Source organism: Macrobrachium rosenbergii, chromosome 51, assembly GCF_040412425.1.
Source record: "Macrobrachium rosenbergii isolate ZJJX-2024 chromosome 51, ASM4041242v1, whole genome shotgun sequence".
Classification (NCBI taxonomy): domain Eukaryota; kingdom Metazoa; phylum Arthropoda; class Malacostraca; order Decapoda; family Palaemonidae; genus Macrobrachium; species Macrobrachium rosenbergii.
Window position 1 is genome coordinate 64,164,065 of NC_089791.1, and position 23,591 is coordinate 64,187,655.

At 35.6% G+C, this 23,591-nt stretch overlaps 1 pseudogene; it reads left to right on the plus strand.

The window, feature by feature from the left end:
• The window catches only part of LOC136833074 (uncharacterized), a 379,676-nt pseudogene that overhangs the window by 83,159 nt on the left and 272,926 nt on the right, over window positions 1-23,591 (plus strand).

A 23,591-nucleotide genomic window follows, 5' to 3' on the forward strand; every position in this document is an offset into this window, starting at 1 on the left:
ATAAACGTATGATCGTGTGGTGTTGTATCAATTGGTTCTGAATCGTGGAAGCTACAGTATGTAACCTTTCCACCTTACGCCAGCTTGCTCTATGAGAATGTATGATTTTCATGTTTTAGATATACTTGGACATAATGCGTTTCATGCAATTTTCATATGACAGCAAACTAATGAACTCAGTTACCTAATTCATATCAGGATTCACTTCCGTGTTTTTTTTTTTTTCTTTATCTGATTTTTCCGTCCTCTGACTTCAGTTTTAAATCTCATCTCATTATCATTCCACAGTTACTGAGACGACTTGCTGCTTCGATTGGGCATTAGCTTTTTTCATTTGAGTTTATTTCCATTACCATTTATCTGTATCAGAAACACCATTTTAACGGTGTACGTAATTATCTTTTCCCTTAAGCTAAAATCGTTTAGATGTGTCACATGTTTTAGTTTAAACCCACTTTATGAAGCCTACTCATGTGAGTCATGAGAGTAAGTATCCACAGAAGATATCTTTGTCAAGTTTTATCTTGGCTACAACTAAAATGTGGAATAGTTTACCTAGTGCATTTGTGGAAAGTTCAGATCTCCAAATATTTGAGCGAGGATAAGATTCATTCCTGCTTTCTGCTGAAGTCTCCTGGATTTCAGGTGTAATGGCTTCATTTTCTATTTCCTCATATTTATTTATCTATCACCTTTTCCTATAAATTATCTCTCTGCTGGCTGATTTCCAGTAGAAGCCCTCTTGGGTTTATAGTCTGTTGGCTCTCTCTGTCCATAAGGGTTTTCAGCTGAAGATTTAAAGAAAAGAAAGAAAGAAAGAATATATGATGAGTATGACCCTCAGTCAGTCACGATCAATGTCGTGATATCATTCTATAATAATAAAATCCGAGTGGATCTTTCTAGTTTGTCCATCCCGGAGGGGGACGGCGTAGGTAGGGAATTGGGGGGGAGGGGAGACATGACACATCTACTTTCCTCCTGCAAACCTGTTTGTCCGCCCCGGGTGTGGGCGGGGTAGGTAGGGAATCGGGAGGGTAGGGGAGACATAACGGGCAGCGCCGGGTTCTAGTGCAACGTAGCGCGTGCCATCAAGCTAGTCAAAGAATTATTACCGTTGTTTCCAAATTCAATAAAAAAAAAAAAACAGTCACATGCTACTCTATCCTCAGCGATAAAATGATCAATCGTCATTAATTACAATGTACATTTCTATGAATCCAGAATTTCAATAATAGTAGATCTACTACATTTATAACAACCGAATAAATACACGACGATTACACGGACCGACTCGCACTTTACGAAAACGCTATAGCTGCTCTGAAGGCGCTTATATTGTTTCTCTTCGAAATTCTTGGCTCTCTGAGTTGCACAAATGGAACCAAAGGAAGTTCCCCCAAATTAAACAAACTGATTCATTATTTGTATCCAGAATCGCTAGCACAAACTTCAGGCATCTCTCTCTCTCTCTCTCTCTCTCTCTCTCTCTCTTGAAGAACAGATAATGAATTGTAAATTAACTCATTATCTCTTTCACCACCTTTTTCTTTTCTTCTTTTTTATCTCCTGAATTTTACCATCTTTGCTCGGTAGCAAGTGAATAGCTTATGATGACACTTGCCTCTTTGAGTTCATACCAAAATAATCATGATGGTTAAATAGAAGTAAGTCTTCCAAAGGAGTAACGAAAAGGGACTTACTTTAGAGGCGATTCTCAAAAGAATATTTTCATGAAAAAAATATAATAAACAAAGTTGCTGAGTATTTTCAGTCCTTCTTTTCAAGAATATCAAAATTAAGTAGAAATATCATGAATATTATAAGGTAAAAAAACTGTTATGTACGATATTTCGATTTTGGGAAAATGCATATTTCCACATAATATTTCATTGTATGTCATCTTAGATTAAAAGTGAGAATGAAGCTAAATATGCTGCAGGGTGATATTTTCTAATGTATTTGACTAAAATGACCTCAGTATATTATTCATTATGAAAAGTATCAGGTAAACTACGCCAAACTGCGTCTAGGCTATTTGGGAAAAATTAGCTAAGGGCAGAATGCATATGTATACCTGCAAAATGAAGTAAGTGATACTTTCGTTATTATAATAAGTCGGGCGTCTGAGAGTGACGAAGGTAATTTTTCTTTTGTGATGAATATTAATATTTAGGTGTCTTATATTTCAAAAAAATTGTCTCTCTCTCTCTCTCTCTCTCTCTCTCTCTCTCTCTCTCTCTCTCTCTCTCTCTCTCTCTCAACGAATAAATGTTGAATTATGAATTAATTCATTGGCATCTTTCTCTTTTCCCCATCCGTTTCTTCTGCCTTATAGTTCTTATACTTCTAAAATAATTTTATTATAATTTTTGGGATATTTGAATAAAGACTTGAGAGTGAGAACGCTAGTAGAAAAATTGTACTGATTATGATTTCGAGCAAACCTCCACATAAATCCGAATGTATCTAAGTGGACGAAATTGTAATCCGGAAGAATCCTGTTAAATCCTATTTAAAGAATTTCAGAAAAAGGAGGCAGTTCTTGACACATAATGCACATTTTCAAGGAGAAATTCTTACTGACCGTTTTAATATTTGTTTAGCCTAATCTGCAACTGTTAACGATAAGGATATGATCAAATCCTCCTACCATTAGGATTTCTGCGAAGTTAAGAAACCCTTTAGAGAATAATGTATCCCTAATCAATACATAAAACTGAAAATTAAACCGAAATGGTACATTTTAGACCTAAAGGTACTAGCGATACGAAAACAAAACACAAAAATAAAATCCTAATTGGAGATTTGCAATTCGTTGAGGTAGCGGTATCTCTTTGTGGAAATTACCGTGGATGGGGAATCCAATTCTCAACAGTAAAGGGAAAGGTATGAGTTCCGATGACACAGTAAAAATGACACAAGAATTCAATGAGTATTTTGCTGAAGTCGGAGAGCTGCTGGCATTTTGTAAGCTAAAACTTCTATTCCCCCAATATGTATTTTTCTTACGACTCTAAGCAGTGAATATTTAAACGATACTTTTAGTTTTCAAGGATTGGAAAAAACAGATACATTTGACACATACATCCTTTCTCCCTAATACTTGACAGCTCTCATCATTTACGCACTGATTGATACTTTAATTGATGCCACCATTTTTTAGAGTTTTGGGAATACCAAGATGTAATTCCGTTTACTAAAAGTGGAGATGCTGTGACGTTAGTAATTATCGCCCTATTTCTTTACAACCAGTTCTTTGTGCAGCTTCAGAAAAAGTTGTGGCGATTCTATTAATGTCTTTTCACTGGTCTAATTAGTTGTGGGTTAAAAGTCAGCATCCTACAGACCACACGTGTTGACAGGAGCAGTCCCTGGGGAAGCCAACGAGTAGATCTCCAATAATACACACTGAAAGAATGTTCTTTGTATCTTTGCTCGGTGTCTCAGGAGAATTTGATAATGGAAGACACGAAAACGATTTATTTTAATGAGAATACGGGGTTATTAGAATCGTTGTTGCATGCCGATTTACTTTTAAAATTTTAAGAATTTTTTATGTATGCCAATGCTGTGTCAGAGCTTTAAAGATGATCGCTTACCAGTCTAACTTTTTTTTTTTTTAGCAGACTGCGAATAGGACCTCTGATACTTATAATGCGAGCGGATATTGTGTTATACAAATCTGTGAGTATTTCCATCGAAATGGTTTAAATGTGAACAAACAGAAAACTCGACGGTTTTGTCAAAGATTGCGCCATCTCGTATTTAATATCCCATCTGGTACTAATGAATTTTTTTGTCTTTTTGTTTTTGTTTTGGGAAAGCGCCATTATAATTTCTAAGCTGCAAAAACCCTGGATGATTATTTAGACCGTCCCCTTTATGATATTCGCATTGAATAAGCCAATGAGTAAGAAATAAATGGCAAAACGACATTTTAAAAGCGAATAACGAAAAAACCCCAGACAAGAGATGACATGCGTGTCTAATAAGATCATTTGCACTTGTACTCAGTGTAATAAACAGTTGTTCCAAAACTGAGGAATGACCACCAATGAGCAATTAAAGCTGCTGTGTTATAAAATTACAGACGTTTGCTACAAAGAAAGTTGTATTATGTTGCTAAGGAATGTAAATATAACCATGCAACTCCAATACGGAAATATCTAAAATGGCAGAATATTTATTCTAAACATCTTTGGGTCTAGGAATCTTCAACCGAGATTTACTAAATGTTACTTCCTCTTTGAATATTTTTTCCCCTGTTGTACGGAAACTAAACGCAGTTCTTAATATTTTTAACCATCTGACATAAGAAGAACGAATGCAAACAATAACCTGGATTCTTTTCAATGGAAGAACATAATATCAAGCAGATTCCAGAAAAAAGGAACTTCGCTTTTTGAAAAACTAAAATGTTTATCAGATGACCAATATCGGAAATACAGCTTTAAGAAACATTTTCTTATAGGGAGACAAAATCATATTCTTTAATTATCAATTTAAGTTCAATATTTATATTCTTAAACTTTATCACCTTAAGTAGTTTGAGATTTCTACAAATTTTAAATGCAAGCTTATTTTCTTTTTATATACTCACTAACGTTTGAAGCCCGAACCATATAATAATTTTGCCTGTGTAATTCTATTATTTAGAAATAAACATTCGAAATACATTTTTCATTATATCTATATTGACAACTATAAAAGTGTAATTACCGCCTCGTTAGAAATTTAATTTGACCTCTCTCTCTCTCTCTCTCTCCTCTCTCTCTCTCTCTCTCTCTCTCTCTCTCTCTCATTTAGACAACTTACGTAAGCTTTTACCAGTCCTTTCTCTTACCACAAAACAGGAGAGGATTCATCCAACTTTCTAAGCGTCTCGCGTTTGAACGCCTTCACTTTTTTTTCTGACTTTCAAAATCTCTCTCTCTCTCTCTCTCTCTCTCTCTCTCTCTACTTTATATCTATATAAATCAGAACACTTTCTAGAGTAGAATTTATTAAACATATGTGAAAAGCAATTTTGTTGAAATTACCGGAAATGGATAAGGATTTTATGCATGTAGTAAGCTTTATTTTTACACCTGGAGAGAGAGAGAGAGAGAGAGAGAGAGAGAGAGAGAGAGAGAGTGACAAAATCAGAAAAAAAATCTCGCTGAATCGATAGGGAAAGGGGGGCTATAACGCGAGATAAAATGGGCTTTGACAATAAATCCTATAGCATGGCGGCAGAAACAAGCAAATAAGTGAACTGTACGATAATAGCAGGTGTCACGTAAGTGACTGTTTCCTCCATCCTTAATGGGACAGAAACTGGAACCGTATCTGAAAAGTTGTGAAATCTGCCTTCGACACCAGGGAGTAGCATCCATAGCATAGCAGCGGGCAAGGTCAAGAAAGGGTGGAATAGAGGTACCTGAAGGATGGAAAAAAAATTTCAAGCTTTCATGCGAACAGCCAATTAAAAAAAAAAAAGTCTTTGTAAATGAGAACAGCATAATAAATCATGTCATCAAAATTTATCGACAGTACCTAGGAAACAAAGTCCACTTTCTATAGTAAGAGATTCCTGGTGGGCAAGTTAGAAATAAACTAAAGTTTCAAAATGTTTATTGAAGAGTAAGGTTGGGTCGAGGTACGAAGATTGGGTGAGAAAAAGGAAGGAAATTGGTAGAAACTGCACTTTCAAAATCTAGGTAGTTAGATGAAGAGCGGCAGCAGAGGATGATGTGGTTAAAGTATCAACAAATGTACATTAAAGATAAGAAGTAGCAAGTCGTGAGATAAAAGGAAAAGAATAGGCTAATATAAAAGGGGGAAGGGAGGCGCATTTTGTTTACAAAAACGAGAATGAGGAAAACAAGTTAAAAGCTGAATGACATTCTAGAAAGTGCGAGAGGAAGTGTGGAGGCGCAAATGGAAAACTTGTCGGACAAAGCCTTATGAGAAATTTTATGTAATGGGTTTGGGATGTCAACAGCAATGGGACATTACAATAAGGTATTTTGTAGCTCAGTTAATAATGAACTTGGATTCCTAAGACTTATATGAGGCATGCTGTCAACCCTATTGAAGAGCTTTATAAGCTGAGAATTGTTTAGTGTCAAAAACTTTTGCGTGGTGGTTAAAACCATAGAACAATGATCTGATGAAGTGACGCTATCATCTTTCTAGAGGAGAGACTCGACCAATTAATCTTCTCATTAATTAAGGAGTACAGTTTCCGGAGTGCAGAGTTAGGCGAAAATGAAACAAGTAAAAAATGTGCCGCTTCGACGCAAACGAGTTTTCTATACAGCGTATAATGCTGTATGAAACTCTCAGCCACGACCCATGAAACTCTCAGCCGCTGCTCATGAAACTTGCAGCCACTGCCCGGTGGTGGCCTGTGTTGTTGGCACCTATAGCGGTGCCAGACGCACGATCACGGCTAACTTTAATCTTAAACAAAATAAAAACTACTGAGGCTAGAGGGCTGCAATTTGATGTGATTGATGATTGGAGGGTGGATGATCAACATACCAATTTGCAGCCTTTAGCCTTAGTAGTTTTTAAAATCTGAGGGCGGACAGAAAAGTGCAGACGGACAAAAAATAGCCATCTCAATAGTTTTCTTTTACAGAAAACTAAAATGGGATAGAATCTCGTTTTTCAGGGACTTGAGGAAGCGTCGTGGAAAACAGAACAGGTCTTCTGTCTTTCAGTTTCTTCCAAGAATTTTCCCTTTCCAGGTATTTAGAAAAGCATAAAATGCTCAGACTTTAGCATTAACATGAGCATTTTCATTTACCATTATCATAGCTTTCCAGGAAGTTTTAAATAATTCATCTTACGTAGATTCTTTCATCATCTTTTGCGTTAAACTCTTAAACATACGTGATCTTCTTCCACCAGATAAACAAAATCTCAAAAGTGGCCAGTAAGACACTGACCATTTTTAAGATTTAGTTTTTCTTCGATAATCCAGTAATTTGACAAAACATTTAACTCCACTACATAATTTTGGTAACTGCTTCTAAACGTAACCTTAAATTGCTTTGATTTTGATCTTACCCCGAAATTTCCTTATTTCATTCTGATATAAACCGTTTGAAACCTAGAGAGAGAGAGAGAGAGAGAGAGAGAGAGAGAGAGAGAGAGAGAGAGAGAGAGAGAGAAATCACGTAATTCATAAAAGAAATCACGACAGAAAGCAGTAACAATAAAGCAATAAATATTACCCATTATATACTTTGAGATTATTAATGTTGTTTAATAAAACGTCTGCCATGTATTTTTTACTTATCTCGCTCCATTTCGTAATTTAGAAGGTAAATGTTCAGTAAACATCATACTTTGCTTACAATTCAGTGTATTTTCTCATGTATTTTCATAAGATGTTACGAATAAGGATATTTATACATCAAACAAAATATGTAACAGGAGTCATAATCTTGGCTGCTTTCTCTGTACCATGTTTATAATACTCTTTAATTACGGTTTTCTGTATGACTGAAAATGAGTAATGACCAATCATTATCATGGGAATATGTTACATTGAGATGCTGACAAGACAAAAAGGGGTAATAGGTGTTCCTTATTAAACTTTTTCTTCCTACAAAAATGCAACTGCTAGAAGTTACTTGTTGTGTGGATTCGAACTCTCAGGTTCATGATTTTAGAACTATCCAAGATCATAGTTTTATTGTAGAATTCAGTGGAAAAGTTTCCGGCTTATGGTTCAATGTCCTTAGAATCTTAAGAGGAAACTGTTGACTTTTTATTGACTTACTAATTTCATCAATTTTGCTCATTGTTTTAAATGAAAAAGCATTTAAAGAAATTCGGTTATATGGTTCGATTGTTTGACGAAGCTCGGTTTTATATCATTGTAATACAGAATAAGGCGGAAATCCCATTATTTATCACGAATTTCCCGTTGATCGACTGCCCGTTTCCCTAAAATTAATCAGGTTTAGAAGGGTTTACTACGTGTGATAATGCAATGTCTATAAACACCAGCGTCTCTCGTCTTGATGATGGGAAAGTGTTTGCTCGTAAAGGAACCTCAAGATGCGACGCATGATTTTGTCACTGTCATTCAGCGCGTTGGAAAAGATAGTCTCTTTAACCGATATATATATATATATATATATATATATATATATATATATATATATATATATATATATATATATATATATATATATATATATATATATATATATATATATAGCTTTATGATGAATAATATTGCCAAGACCAGGAAGAACATTCTTTATTACACAAGCTTTCGAGGTATAAAACCTCATCATCAGGCTGAGAAACCGACAAGGATTAGAATCAATGATATTACAATAAAATAAATTGTCATAACAAATCTCCAGCAAAAATACTAACCAAATATATAAAACGAACAGTAATTACAAACTAAAAGGGTGAGACGCAAAAAAAAAACGAAAAATTAAAAACGAACACAAACATAAAAATATAAAAAAATATAAGGTGAAATGTAAACAAACTACCAATCACAAACTAAAATATTTAACGACCAAATTGTGTACCTACTATGAAATTACACGATAGCTAGTTGAATACCAGACGAGTTGTTGTTCAATTCGGGTTTCATCCTTTTAATAAGCAGCGACTCTGAAATCAAAAGGTCCAGTCTGTTTGAACAAAAAGACAGTACCCGAAAATCCAGGTCAGTGATAAGATGGTCCTGTGCTAAACTTTGTTCCCTAATGGCAGAAAAGGGTGGTTTGGAAAGAGGAAACCTAGTTCTAATAGAAAGACCTCTGTGTTCCAAAATTCTGTGTCTGAGCCAGCGGGAACTGGATCCCACGTATCGCAGACCACACTGCGAACAAGTGAACAAGTAAACGACACAGGAATTAAGGTCTACAGGCAGAGTAGGCTTCTCCTTCAAAAGCGATCTTACAGTAAAAGGATTATTGAAAACAAACCTGAAACTAATTTGAGGAAAACAATGCTGAAGTATTTCTTGTAACTTTTTTCTGACCATATAGCTACTATGACCAAGGTAGGGCAATTTAATGTACTTTACATCCTTACTAGCAGTACTGTACACTGGTCTGGGACAAAACTTTTCATTTAAAAAATTTTTCAGAACTTTGTAAAATACAAAAATGGGATATGAGTTTTCAGAAAAATAATTCAGGAGAAAGACCATATCTTGATGAAAAAAATTAAAACCACAACAAACACTGTAGGCTGTATTTATCAAAGTGCGTATTGAATTCATCTTATACAACTTTGGTGAAAAACTGAGGTAATTCAATCCCAAGCCAGTAAACGTACTTTTCCTATAAACAGAGGTCTCAAATTTGCCACTATTTCTTTATACCTGTACATCTAAAAATGACAACTTTATTAAAAGGATGAAACCCGAATTGAACAACAACTCGTCTGGTATTCAACTAGCTATCGTGTAATTTCATAGTAGGTACACAATTTGGTGGTTAAATATTTTAGTTTGTGATTGGTTAGTTTGTTTACATTTCACCTTATATTTTTTTATATTTTTATGTTTGTGTTCGTTTTTAATTTTTTTTTTTTTTTTTTTTTGTTTTTAATTACCGTTCGTTTTTATATTTTTAATTACTGTTGACAATTTTTTTATTATATTTGGATAGTATTTTGGGTTTTGAAGATTGTTGATGAGGTTTTATTTTATTGTAATTTATTAAATTCTGTTCTTTGTCGCAATATTATTCATCATGATGATGAGGTTTTAATTACTGAGACTATATATTTATATATATCTTCCTGGTATATATATATATATATTATTCATCATATATATATATATATATATATAATATATATAGCAATTTAGTACTAGGAGAAGGACACTTCTTTATTCCTTTCTGGGTGCTTTATTTAGCTGCTGACGTTTCAAGACGTTTAGTCCTATTTTTCAAAGCTATATAATAAAAAAACATATATTAAAAAAACAGACTCGAATAACATAACATAAAATTATAACATAAAAGTATCAGTGTATTAAAAGGAAGAGTGTTTATTTAAGTAGTCTGAGAAGGCACAGACCGAGTGACAGTCCGGGTCAGGTTCAGCTTCGACGTGAACTCACGAGAGGTATAGAGGTGTTGAGGTGGTCTGATTATTTAGTTGGGGACAAGTTGTTTAATAAAAGTGATTCTAAAATTGCTGGTTGTTGGTCGTTGGGAGTTCGGCCTATGATTTTAAAATCTTGTAGTTAATATCAAATTTGCATTTCTTTGCATGTTCACGTATGCAAGAGAATTCTGGATTAGATAATTTAACACCCGTTCTGTAACTCACGCCTCGATGAGAATCCAATCTCACTTTTAACAACCTGCGGGTGGATGACATATTTCCCCAGGTTACATCTGGGGCAGTTAAATAGGTAAATGACTCCCGGGGTCATCAAAGGAAGAAGACTCTTTTTGTGTTTGAATAAGGACCTAATTGTCAATGGATTAAAAGGTATTAGCTTTAGGTCAATTGCTGGTAAAAAAACTGTTTATTATCTGCCGTAATTCTCGATAGAAATTTTCATCATGAATGAGCGGGACGCTTGCGTATAGTCGTAATTTAGGTAATGGTTGGTATTTCACATTTTGGATGGAAAATATTATTTAGAAATTTGTAGAGATGTTTATGGAACAGTTTGGATGGAAAGCAGTTGTCAATAAAGTACTGTTGGAGTGTAGAGGATTTCGTTATGGAAATTGTTCCAGTCGGATGTTTACTGAAAGCCCTGTGGAAGAGGGTAGATAAAGAATTCAGTTTAAAATTATAAAACAATGACTATAAAAATTAGAACCGAGGCCAGTAAAAGTTTTTCTTTAAAAACCGTAGTATTAAAATGATCATCGTGTCTAAAACCATTACATCTAGGAAAGGAAGTTTGTTTTCATTTTCGTACTCAGTCGTAAACTTAATATTTGTGTGCATATTGTTAGCATATTCGAGAAATTTATCAACATGATCTTTATTCCTAAACAGCAAAAAGGTATCGTCGACATATCTACTATAGAAAAGAGGATGGTAAGCCAATGGGCATTCATCCAGCATGCGCTCCTCCAGGGAGCACATGAAAATGTTGGCGAAGGTAGGACCCAGAGGGCATCCCATCGCCATACCATCGACCTGAATGTAGGCTTTCCCATTAAAAACGAAAGCTGTGTCCAGCACAGCAAGCTCTAGCAGTTTTTTAAAATCCGTGATATTAAAATTGTTAAAAATGGTATCTGGGTTGGTAAAAATCCGGCTCAGAATAATCTCAATTGTTTCTTCTACAGGTACGTTAGTAAAGAGTGATTCGACATCCATACCAACCCTAAATAAGTCTGAGTCCTGAGGTAAAATCCTTTCTTTAAAATTATCTGAATTCTTACAACTATAGGTGTTGGTGGTTAAGGGTGCTAAAAGTGGAACAAGGAATTTGGCAAGCTTGTAATTAGGAGTGTCATAGGATGTGAGGATGGGTCTCATTGGTACACCTTTTTTGTGAATTTTTGGTAGTCCATACATCACTCCATATGACCACCTCAACACCTCTATACCTCTCGTGAGTTCACGTCAAGCTGAACCTGACCCGGACTGTCACTCGGTCTGTGCCGTCAGCACTACTTGGTAAATAAACACTCTTCCTTTTTAATACACTGATACTTTTATGTTATAATTTTATGTTATGTTATTCCGAGTCTGTTTTTTTAATATATGTTTCTTTTATTATATAGCTTTGAAAATGGGACTAAACGTCTTGAAACGTCAGCAGCTAAATAAAGCACCCAGAAAGGAATAAAGAAGTGTCCTCCTCCGCACTAAATTGCTGTTTGCTGGATTGACAGAACCCACCTCAACTTCGCTATGCAGTATATATATATATATATATATATATATATATATATATATATATATATATATATATATATATATATATATATATATATATATATATATATATATATATATATATATATATATACATATACATATATATATATATATATATATATATATATATATATATATATATATATATATATACACACACACATATATATATATATACATATATATATATATATATATATATATATATATATATATACACACACACACACACATATATATATATATATATATATATATATATATATTATATATATATATATATATATATATATATATATATATATATATATATATATATATATATATATATATATATATCGGTTAAAGAGACTAGCTTATCCAACACGCTGAATGACTGACAAAATCATGCGTCGCATCTTGAGGCTCCTTTACGAGCAAACACCTTCCCTTCATCAAGACGAGAGACGTTGGTGTTTATCGACACTGCATTATCACATGTAGTAAACCCTTCTAAACCTGAACATTAAAGATATATATATATATATATATATATATATATATATATATATATATATATATATATATATATATATATATATATATATATATATATATATATATATATATATATATATATATATATATATATTATATAAATGAATAATTATCTTTCATGTTCTGTAGTGCGTCCTGGATATGAAAACCTTTCTGTTCTAACACTATTTACGTTTCTCTAGCCAGCTCTGTCTCGGTCCATTTTTCATCCTGAATTATGCACAGTCACCACCATTATATTAATAATCCCTCATTCTCTCCATGTGAGCAACCACCTCTGAATGTTGTGCTCCATCTTTACTGTTATGCAAACCTTTTTGTCATTTCTTTTTTGTATCTCTGAAATTCTCTCTTTTTCAGTTTCTTTTCTGCGCAGATATAACTCAGAAATTCCATCTTAACAGATTCCACCTTTTTCCTTTCCTTTACATTTCAAAATTCACACTTTTGTTCGATAAAGGAGTGTTGGCGCAACACTCCGTTCATGTAATCCAGCTTTTTTTTCCATTTGCAGAGATCGTGTTACTTTCTTTCCTGTACACATGAGTCATCCTCCCTTTTATGGGTCGGCTCTAATGAAACATAAAAACAATTCACTGTCGAATTATAGAAGAACCCCGAATAAAAGTTTAAATAGCTGCTGCCTGCACCTCACATTGTGCCACTTTTATATAGCAAGAACTCGTCTACTGCATCCAACCAGCACCTTCTAGTTTTTCGTCTGTTTTTTTTTTTTTTTACACTTATCTTTTTCCATTTTCTCCTCATAACCGAACCACCTTAGAATCCTCTTATCCACCTTTTCACCTACGGCGACTTTTCTGTCACACTTTCTTCGTATCCTTCCATGCTTCTCTGTCTCTACCCTTCTTTCACCCCGGATACTATTCATACAATTATCATTCATTTCAACAGCTTCCACTTTATTTCTTTTACCACATTCGTCATCTAACTTCACTTCCAATTCACTTCTGAACAGTACGCTTTCTGCTTTTCTGGTTATCGTCGCTTTCAAACTTGGTAGAACTCCTGCTACATACTTTTTGCCCTGTTCTGTGAATCACCCCAAATATGGGCATAGCCAACTATTTTCATTCTTAGTCCATCCAAAATAATATTCTTTACTTCATTGTTGACATTTACCTTACGTTTATAATTTTGCCATTGTATACACTCACTTTCAATTTTCTCCTTTCACAAAGAATTTTATGCTTATCACAGATCTCTGCAACTTCTCTTCACTACCACCAGTTAATGATGCTATCTACAAAGAGCTGCAAATCTGCACCTCATTCCTAACCCCATTTTTTTTTTTACTCAAAAACTTTCTCATTCATCTACTGTCCTTTTCCTGATGCCTTTCATCGCCTCATACATAAAGAGATTAGCATGCAGATATAACGTGCAACTATCCGAGACCCTTTTTCATTAGGACCAACCATTCCACCATCTGTGTAAACTAATTAGCCTTGCTCTCGTCATAGTAACTTCTGACCATCCTGAATGAATTAGTGTCTTCACCACACATCCTCTGCACCCTCCACATTGAAGCTCTATCAGTTCTATGAGTGGGTTTCTCTAGGTTTGTGTACACTACGTTCAGCTTTGCCCTTCCCCTCAGCCTATTCCACAAACATTTTCCGACAAACGTTTTATCAAAACGCCTATCCTTTCCCTTGATTGCGCCCTCAGTCATTCAATTTGTGTCACTCTGTGTACAATACTCTTTCATAAGCCTTCCTATGTATGCTAAATAATATTTTACCCCTCATCCGGATATAATTTATTTCCCTGATTTCCATTACGCTATCACTAACATACGTACCCATACACGAACACGCATATATATATATATATATATATATATATATATATATATATATATATATATATATATATATATATATATACTGTATATATATATATATGTGTGTATGTGTTTGTTTGTTTGAGTGTGTATGTGCGTGTATGCCTATGAACTTTATCAATAAAAAACGTAATTAAATACTTTTGTGATCGAATTTACTGTCAATGAATGTACTCGTTTTATTATGTCATTGCTGACTTGCGATCTGTATCAATGATACGTCGTTAGATAACCTCTCTCTCTCTCTTCCCCTCTCTCTCTCACATCAGTAATTAACTCATCATAGTAGAACTCACAAGGACTTGGTTGAACCTAGTGCTAAGTAAAGCTTAAAGTAGTCGAGGGACAGAGTGAGAGCGATTGATTGGAGAGCCTTCAGAAGGAGAGCCGACCCAAAGGAAACTTCGTGGTTAACTGCCAAATTCCCTATTTGTTTCTGGCTTCGAAAGTGCCGATGAGATTATCTGTCATTTGGGATTCACCGGGAATTGGTCGTATTGTAGTCTTTTAAAGGGAAGGGAACTTTATTGATTATTCGTCGCCTAAAGCTTAAGTGGAGTTTAATTAGTCCATTTGTTCTGCAATCTACGGTTCTATTAAGACTGGCCTATGGGTGAATAATATAACATTAAATGATAGGTTGATATTCGTATGCGTTTCTGCAATTTTCAGTCATGCTGACTGTATAATTATGTCGGTAAATGTTCCGTTGATCTCAAATGTTCCGATATTAAGATTATTGGAAGTCCTCAGTGAAAGTCCCACAGAAAATAGTTTTAGTTTGAAGTGCATGGTCTCTTCTCTCGATTTTGCGTGTGTATTTATAGTCCCAGCTCAGAGCACTGGTGGACGTCTTTGAATGACATAAGCACGTCACTTCCAGCCTGATCTCTTCTCCGAAACCATTGGAAATTAAAATCTACATGTTACATAATTCCGTAGTTTGGAAGAGATTCCCCGTTATCTGGAATTCACTTGCGATTGACAACTACTAGCACGTGATATATTACAATTGTGTTGGACATTATTAGAGATAATTTTTTGTCATTTTTTGTTACCTCGCTCCTTTCAAAATTATAATCATCTTGGGTAAAATAATTCAAAGACCATCTCCCTGTCAAATTTCATTTATATTAAAAAAAAGTGATTAAAAAAATAATACTACTAATGACGAAAACAGTAAACTCCACCACGGTAATAGTAAAGTTCAGTGAACTGACATTTGTCGTACGATAAAACCAAATCCAGTAGTTAGGATAGTCGAAGTGGAGGTTTAGGAAAAATAAGATTTAAGGATATGCTTGAGCGACTATTTGGAATGCTAAAAAAAGTATTACGTTGGTAATCACATCGCAGTTTGTATGTCGCTCCAAATTTATTAAGGAATTGTGCATTTCATGGTCTTTAGGGATACGTGTAAACATGTCATGTTGAAATCTCCTCGTTTTGTTTTTCTAATAGTTCCCTGTTAATCTCTGAGGAAAGCGTATCCCAAGGTGTTAGTAACTGTAATTCTTTATATCTGTGTGTACTGCCACATGATCTCTCTCTCTCTCTCTCTACTTAAGCCTCGGCTGTCCACATGTGTACGTGAATAATCCAGGCAAAGAGACCTCGCGCAAAGCTTTGCCCGTGACGCCATTTGGCGAGCCGATAGACTAATCCCGGAAGTGTCAAGAATTTCCTGATTGAACGCCGCAGTTTTGGCGGAATTAAGTCTCCCACTACATACGTTTCAAGCTGAGATTGAGGAAGGCGATTTTATTCCACTCTCAAGAAATTAAGATGTGATTTCAATTAAGATAACCCGGGCATTTATTGAGAAAGCTGGAGAACTGCTTCCGACTCTTAAGTTATTAATGCCAGAAGGGCAATGAAGATTGCCGCTCTTGAGACTCCGTTTTCTTTAGCTTTTTTTTTTTTTTTTTGAGTCGTTGACCGTTTTCGTGAGATGCCTTTCGCAGATTAGCTTTAGTCTGCCGGACAGTGTAATGCATGACAATGTCTTTTGTATTTTTGGAGAGCATGAAATTATCGTTATTATTATTTATATTTTGTGAGCACATATCAACTCTACATAAGGATTTTATTTCCACGAAAACATTCACCACTCTTATTAGTTATTATAATCATCACATTATCTGAAAGAACTTTAAAAGGTCTCAGTGGTAAGTAAATAACTTATACATGCTAACCGCATTGGGTAAGGGATAAAGGATCAACCCTACACCCTTGAAAGGCGATACAGTAGAGCAGTGGTTCTCAATCTTTTTTCAGTGACGGCACCCTAACTAATGTAATCATTACCGTGGCACCCCTTCTTCACCATCCCACCTTGTCGCATGAATTAACTTCTTATTTAATGAATAAGTTTATTATCCATACTCAAACCAAAATCAGCACACCGTACATGCAGAAATATACTGTACAAACAAAAAGCATATCAGAAGAATTAGATAAACATAATTAAACACACTGATAATAATTATATGAAGACTTCTGACTTTTTTTTTTTTGCAAATGTTCATTGAGATGATCTAGCCAAGATAAAATTCATGACAATCTTCCGGAACCCCTAGGCACTGTCTGTGGCAGCCCAGGGTGCCACGGCACCCAGTTTGAGAATCACTACAGTAGAGGAATCTGGACCGTAGAAGAGAAATGGGCTGATCATCAGTTCCCCGAAGTCGATGACCTTTGTTGTTGGAGCGCCAGGATATTATTCAGGTCAGGTGGTCGGTGCTCATGACTTAAAGCATTCTAATTTAGTTTCTCTCCGACATAAGCTATGGATCTAAAGCACCAACAAAATTATTTCCGAGTTTGTACAGAGCATAAAGTGAATTAAAATGAGGTAAAAAAAAAAAAAAAAGCTATATCTTTCAGATTATACAAAGCAGAAAAGTTTTCATTAAGAAGCGGTTTTTCTGAATATCAAACGCAGTCATCGAGGCATAAACTAAATAAGTAAATCAGTGGACGAGGGAGAAAATAATAAAACCGCCTATTAAGAGGTGATGGGTTCTAATGAATAGGGGGCGAGAACACAGAGAATTTAACATCGTGTTAGTAAATAAGAATAGACAGTTGCCAAGAATGGGTTTTTATAAATAAATAAAGTAAAAAAAAATAAATGCATGTAGAAGAATAGTTATAGTGATTGTTGCAAAGGTACCTGTTGCGGGATGATGGACCTCATCTTTTAAACCTTCGGGATGAAGATGGCGTATTTTGGCAGAGACAGAGAGGACTCTCTTAGAGAGAGAGAGAGAGAGAGAGAGGGAAAAAAGTTAAGTATATCTTAGTTGAACCAGACCACAGGGCTGGCCAGAAGGATTAGACTTATTTACGTGGCTAAGAACCAATTGGTTACCTAACAACAGGACCTACAGCTTATTGTGGAATCCGAACCACATTATAGCGAGAAATGAATTTCTGTCACCAGAAATAAATTCCTCTAATTCTTCATTGGCCGGCCGGAGACTCGAACGCGGGCCTAGCAGAGTGCTAGCCGAGAACCCTACCGACCCGTGCAACGAGGAACTGAGAGAGACGGAGTGGTATTAGGAAATCCTATCAGTAAATTGGCCATGGCTGCTAACCACTCAAGGTGGGATATCAAAAAACGTCAGAGGACAGAAGGACTGAAATTCTTGAAGTGTTTACTGGAAAATTACCCACAAATGAATCCGCTTTTCATAGTTCATATGGTAAGTCTATCATGGAAGTAATTCCTCATCACCAGATAAATCCCTGATGAAGTCCAGTCTAATGTAATTCGTCTTTAATCCGGTATTTGATGAGAATTCACCGTTAATAAAACTCATTTTAAACATTTTTAGCAATTGCGTTTTATCATCATTCAATTTAATACCGATGAAAATCAGTTTCAAATGAATCAATGCTAATTATACAATTAACTGGCAATGCAATTAATCCCATGTAGTTAATTCCTAATCCACTAGGTAACCGAATTATTCACTGGTAATATAAATTCGTGAACTCACCATCCATGGTTGTCCTAGATCATAATCACATCATTCATTGCATATGATGCATTTCAGTCTCGAACAGTTTATTGCTAATCCCTCATTATGACAGAATCTAGTGCCAATGCAGTTCTCCCTGCCACTGGTCATTTGTAGGTTATATGCATGAAAACAAACAAACTACTGTTTGAAACCTTCAACAGCTTATTAATATTGTCATAAACGGGGTCCTTGGGGGGACGGAATTTTGGACAATTTATTATTATAGACTGCCTTCGGTGGCAAAGGGGGTCACCGATTATGAACAAAAGGAATACTACTGGAACTTACCTTAGAATTTTCCTTGGTTTACATAAATAATGAAGGTCGCCAATTTGGAATTGGAATTCTTTTACATTTAAAAGGGGTTTATTTACAGAAAATGGGGCAAGTAGGTGAGACCAAAAATGTAACAATTTATAGACACATAAATCACATATGATAGATCATAAATGCAGTAGTTTAAAGACACGCAATGCATATATGAGGGGCCACAGATGTAAAAATTCCCATTAAAACAATTAACTCTGATATGCCCAAAATGCATCAATTCACAGGCAACAATGCAATGAAAGGGGTAAATTCCAGAATAATGGACATTAGTTAATCAAGATGATTTCTGTGTGGGCAACGGATTCTTGCAATCAGGCTGCGACCAGGAATGGTTGCGAAATTTGGATGGCAGTCAGTAAAGGGTATCTTGGCATAGATTTGCGAACTGGGCAGGCTACGTCGTCTCCTGGAAGAGAATTCAGGAGTTAGTACAAACACGTGGGGGCAAATGAAACCTCCCTTGTTACTAAACAAAGCACAGTGAACAATCTTACCTTCTAAATCTTAGTTAACCCAATTTAACACTTTAAAGGGGGGACTTAATTGCAGGTTATGAGGATACTGAACAACTGCGCTTTAAAGGATGAATGGGGATGGCGCGGCTTACACAAAGAGAACACCTGAGTAGAAATGAAAATGTGAAAGTCTTGGAGATGCACTAAGAAAGGATTAAATAGACTGAAAAGGGGAACAGTGGTTACTGGCGCAGACTAACTCTCAGACTTTACCCTGGACGTATACTTGAGCTCTGAATATAGCGCCAGTGGCCATTCGAGTTGTCGTTGCCCAGCACCCAGAGAACAGGGGACAGACGTCTGCCTCGGAATACGGCTGGGATGTCTCTGCTTTTGTTTTTCGAAATCGACGCAGGCCTGTCGTGGTTTTCGCACATCCAGGTATACCTGAAAGAATAGTCTGGCGCCAGTCAAGAAGTCAAGGGAAAAATAGTCTTATAGATTTGAGCGTTTAAAGGTTAAGATCCTAGCTCCCCTTTGCGTGGCTTGCGCCCTATTATACCTATAACCTCTCTGATCTGACCTCGCAAACACTACCCCACAGAAGGGGGTAAATCTAAGTGTGCTCTTATAGTAGTGGGTTGAAGGTGGGGGAGGTATTAAGTAGTAGGCCCGGGCATTTCCGGCCAGGAGAATGGAATGCGCCCTGGGTTCAAAAACAAGTGGGAGACCCTCTTTGTCAGCCATATTGGCTTGACTGTTAGTTAACTGATATGCTGGATTTTATTAGGAAATCAATTGCCTGCGATTCACAAGGAGGGAGGAATATAAATTCTTGACAATATGTTAACTACCAATAGCTCTGCGATAGGCTGAGGATGCCAATGCCAGTGCTTAGGAAGGAACTGGATAATCTGAAATAGTTGTAAAATACTGTAAACTGAAAGCATGTCATTGCTGAGCATTTTTATGTCCGATTGATGCTCAAGGTTTCGGCCATTTCGGAATCACTGCAGAAGTTACCAGCATCCCAGTTTCATAATGATTCGTCACTTTATTTCTTAGCATCAACACATTATCAAGAATTCGGAATCTCTGTAGCAAAGAGTGTTACCGCATTTCTATGATTATGTATGCATGAATATTTCCAGGGACATCCATTCGTCTTAGCTATAACTGAATAGCAAGTTGAATTCAAATATTGATGACATGCAAATCATGGCTAAGTCCAAAATCATGCTTCCAAATTCTTGGTCTGCATAGTAATTTTCTACCATTAATTTCCTCTAGTTTGACTCTAATCTGGTTCATCATGAAATTTTCTCTAATACTTCAGTTCATCATCATACAAACCATCGCGAATCCAGTAATATGTTATCACACTGTTTACTGCCAGTGCGATTTATGGTCATATAATTCTTGATTAAACTAATTCATGATTAAGTTCTTCTTTGCCAGTTCAATTATTTTTCTACACAGGTCATGTTTAATCACAATCCTCATCGTGCAAGTCGACAATGATGCATTTCATCCTCCCGCAATATATTACGGCCACTTATCCATTTCATTTTCATATACTTCAGTGTTTGGGAAATTCATTCGTTTATAAAATCATTAAAAATCCAGTTTATAATCAAAATCACACATTCCGCTTCCAGTAAAATTCTTCCTCATACAGTCTTACCCTTTTTCCATTTTATTATCACAGAATGTATATATTGTTAGTTCATTGCACTCATACACATGAACGACTGGTTCATTTTATCACACAATTTATTGCTGACCGGAAGTTGAGAGAGAAAGTCCAGATACACCATATTTTATTGAGACGCAGTGAAATAAAAGGCTTTTTCTCTTAGCTACGGTATCTTTTCACTGGTATGCCTTTAATGTGTATTATAATCACCCCCTTCACTTCATCACTTATGTAATTCATTTGCACCTCAGGCGATTTGTTAAGACTTTCAGTGATAAAGCGATTATTTTCAAGCCCGAAAAGAATTGTGGGAAAAATGGTAATTAGGATAAAAAAAAAAGAGAGTATTCTTAGCTCTTGAAAATATTACTCTGTTTAAAATATTCAATAAATCAGCATTTCTGCATATGGCCAGTGATTAAATGTTTCTTATACTCTAGTATAAAGTTATCAACAGCAGCAGTCACTAAAGTACTAAAGCCACCTCATTTTTTAATCTATCTTATTTTTTGTGAAACAGATCACCAAAGATGTCGAGTGCTCTCTTATTCAAAAAACAAAACGAAGCCTAACTTCAACCCCTGTGTTTCTCAAGGGATTTGCGATTGATGAAGGTAATTTACTTTGTGCACGAGTCATCTCTTTCTTATTGTTGAACCAATACGTTTGCGATTTAGTGTAGCTCAAGAGGCTATTTGCCAGGACCCGAGGTGTGATGTGATGTCTTTGGTCGTAAGCCGTATCTGAGATGAATTACTTGAGGGCATATTAGGCATACTACATGACCCTGTGTTAAGTGCTGGTTAATTACATTAGAAGTGAACTATCAGCCAGGGAGGGGAGGGGGTTGGTTAAAAAAGTCAAGTATACCTTAGTTTAACCAGACTACTGAGCTGATTAACAGCTCTCCTAGGGCTGGCCCGAAGGATTAGACTTATTTTACGTGGCTAAGAACCAACTGGTTACCTAGCAACGGGACCTACAGCTTATTGTGGAATCCGAACCTATTATACCGAGAAGTGAATTTCTGTCACCAGAAATAAATTCCTCTAATTCTTCATTGGCCGGCCGGAGATTCGAACGCGGGCGCAGCAGTATGCTAGCCGAGAACTGTACCGACCTGTCCAACGAGGAACTTGGGGGGTTGGTTGAATGGGTAGGTTAACAACTCGGGTGACGATATAAAAAAATGGAAACACCAATTATTCACCTTATCTAACCAAACCTAGCTTACCCTAGCCAAATCTGGCCTAACCTTAACCAACATAACCTGAATGGCAACCCAGTCCCTCCCCCAGAAATTAGACAAGGAGTTAAATAGCCGGCCGCCATTCCGCTGCGGACGCTGTAATTGCAGTGAAGCCAAAAAATGCGTTTTCAATGAACTTCATTTCTTTCCACAGGTGTTTGGGGGGATCTGTTGAAGGGGGTGGACGTGCCCCTGTATGCATTCGCTGGGGGTCAAGCTACCCTCAGTTGCTCCTTCGACCTCCAGTCAAGGAAGTTGTACTCCCTGAAATGGTACCACAACGGCACAGAGTTCTACCGTTATGTCCCCACTGAGAGGAAAGCTCCAATCAATATCAAGCCTAGTCATACCTTCTACGTTACAGTAAGTAACAGCTTCTGTGTATTCTTGTCTGAAATAATACCTGTAATAGTGATAATACGCACATGCAAATACCTGTATTTACATGTGCGCATTCGTGAAATCTGTTTAAATGCATACGTACAGGTTGCACTCATAATAGGAACACACAAATGCACGGACTTTTGTATATATCTATCTATCTATCTATCTATCTATCTACAAATGCTACAGACTTTTATATATATCTATCTATCTATCTATATATATATATATATATATATATATATATATATATATATATATATATATATATATATATATATATACACACACACTCACTCACACAAATAATCCATTAACATTGGATCGCTATACCTTTACAATAGCACCCCAAATGAAACATTTATGATATATGCTTATACCAAAACTAGCATTCGGACCCAAACCTATTAGGTTGAGTACTTGGGAAATAATAACTTAATGCAGTCAGCTATGAAGAGAGTCATGGGTTCGAACCCCTACCGTGATAGGTGCTCCTTTCATACGTGGTTCTTTTAGGTGTGAGTTGTTGTTCCTAAGTTATACTGAATTCGATATTAATGGCTTATTTGGGTCTTCATATTATGAAATACGAGAATGTCATGTCTAAAATTTATGTAGGCTATATGTATATATATAATAATAATAATAAATTTGTCTCATTTTATGTGCTCATATACCGTATATATATATATATATATATATATATATATATATATATATATATATATATATATATATATATATACATACATACATATGTATATATATATGAGTGTGTGTGTGTGTGTGTGTGTGTTTCAAGTCAAAATAGAACACTAGTTGGAAGAGCAGAATACTACAAGTCCAAGTCTCCACTAGGAAACCAGCCCAGTAGAAAAAAAGAAATTGAGAAGTTAACTATGAAAGAGAAATAACAAAGAAATAGAAATAAGATAAATAAATAAACAATATTTTAAATAAGTAAGCCTACTTATCTAAAGAGCATTGCACCAAGTTTGAACTTCTCAGTTTCCAGCGGCTAACTACAGGATTAAGGTCATTCCACAATTAGATCACAGCAGAAATTTAACTTCTAGAGACCTGTGTGGTATTGGACCTCACGAAGAAAAATCAAGACTAAGAGAATTGCTTTTTTTTTATCTAATAACAC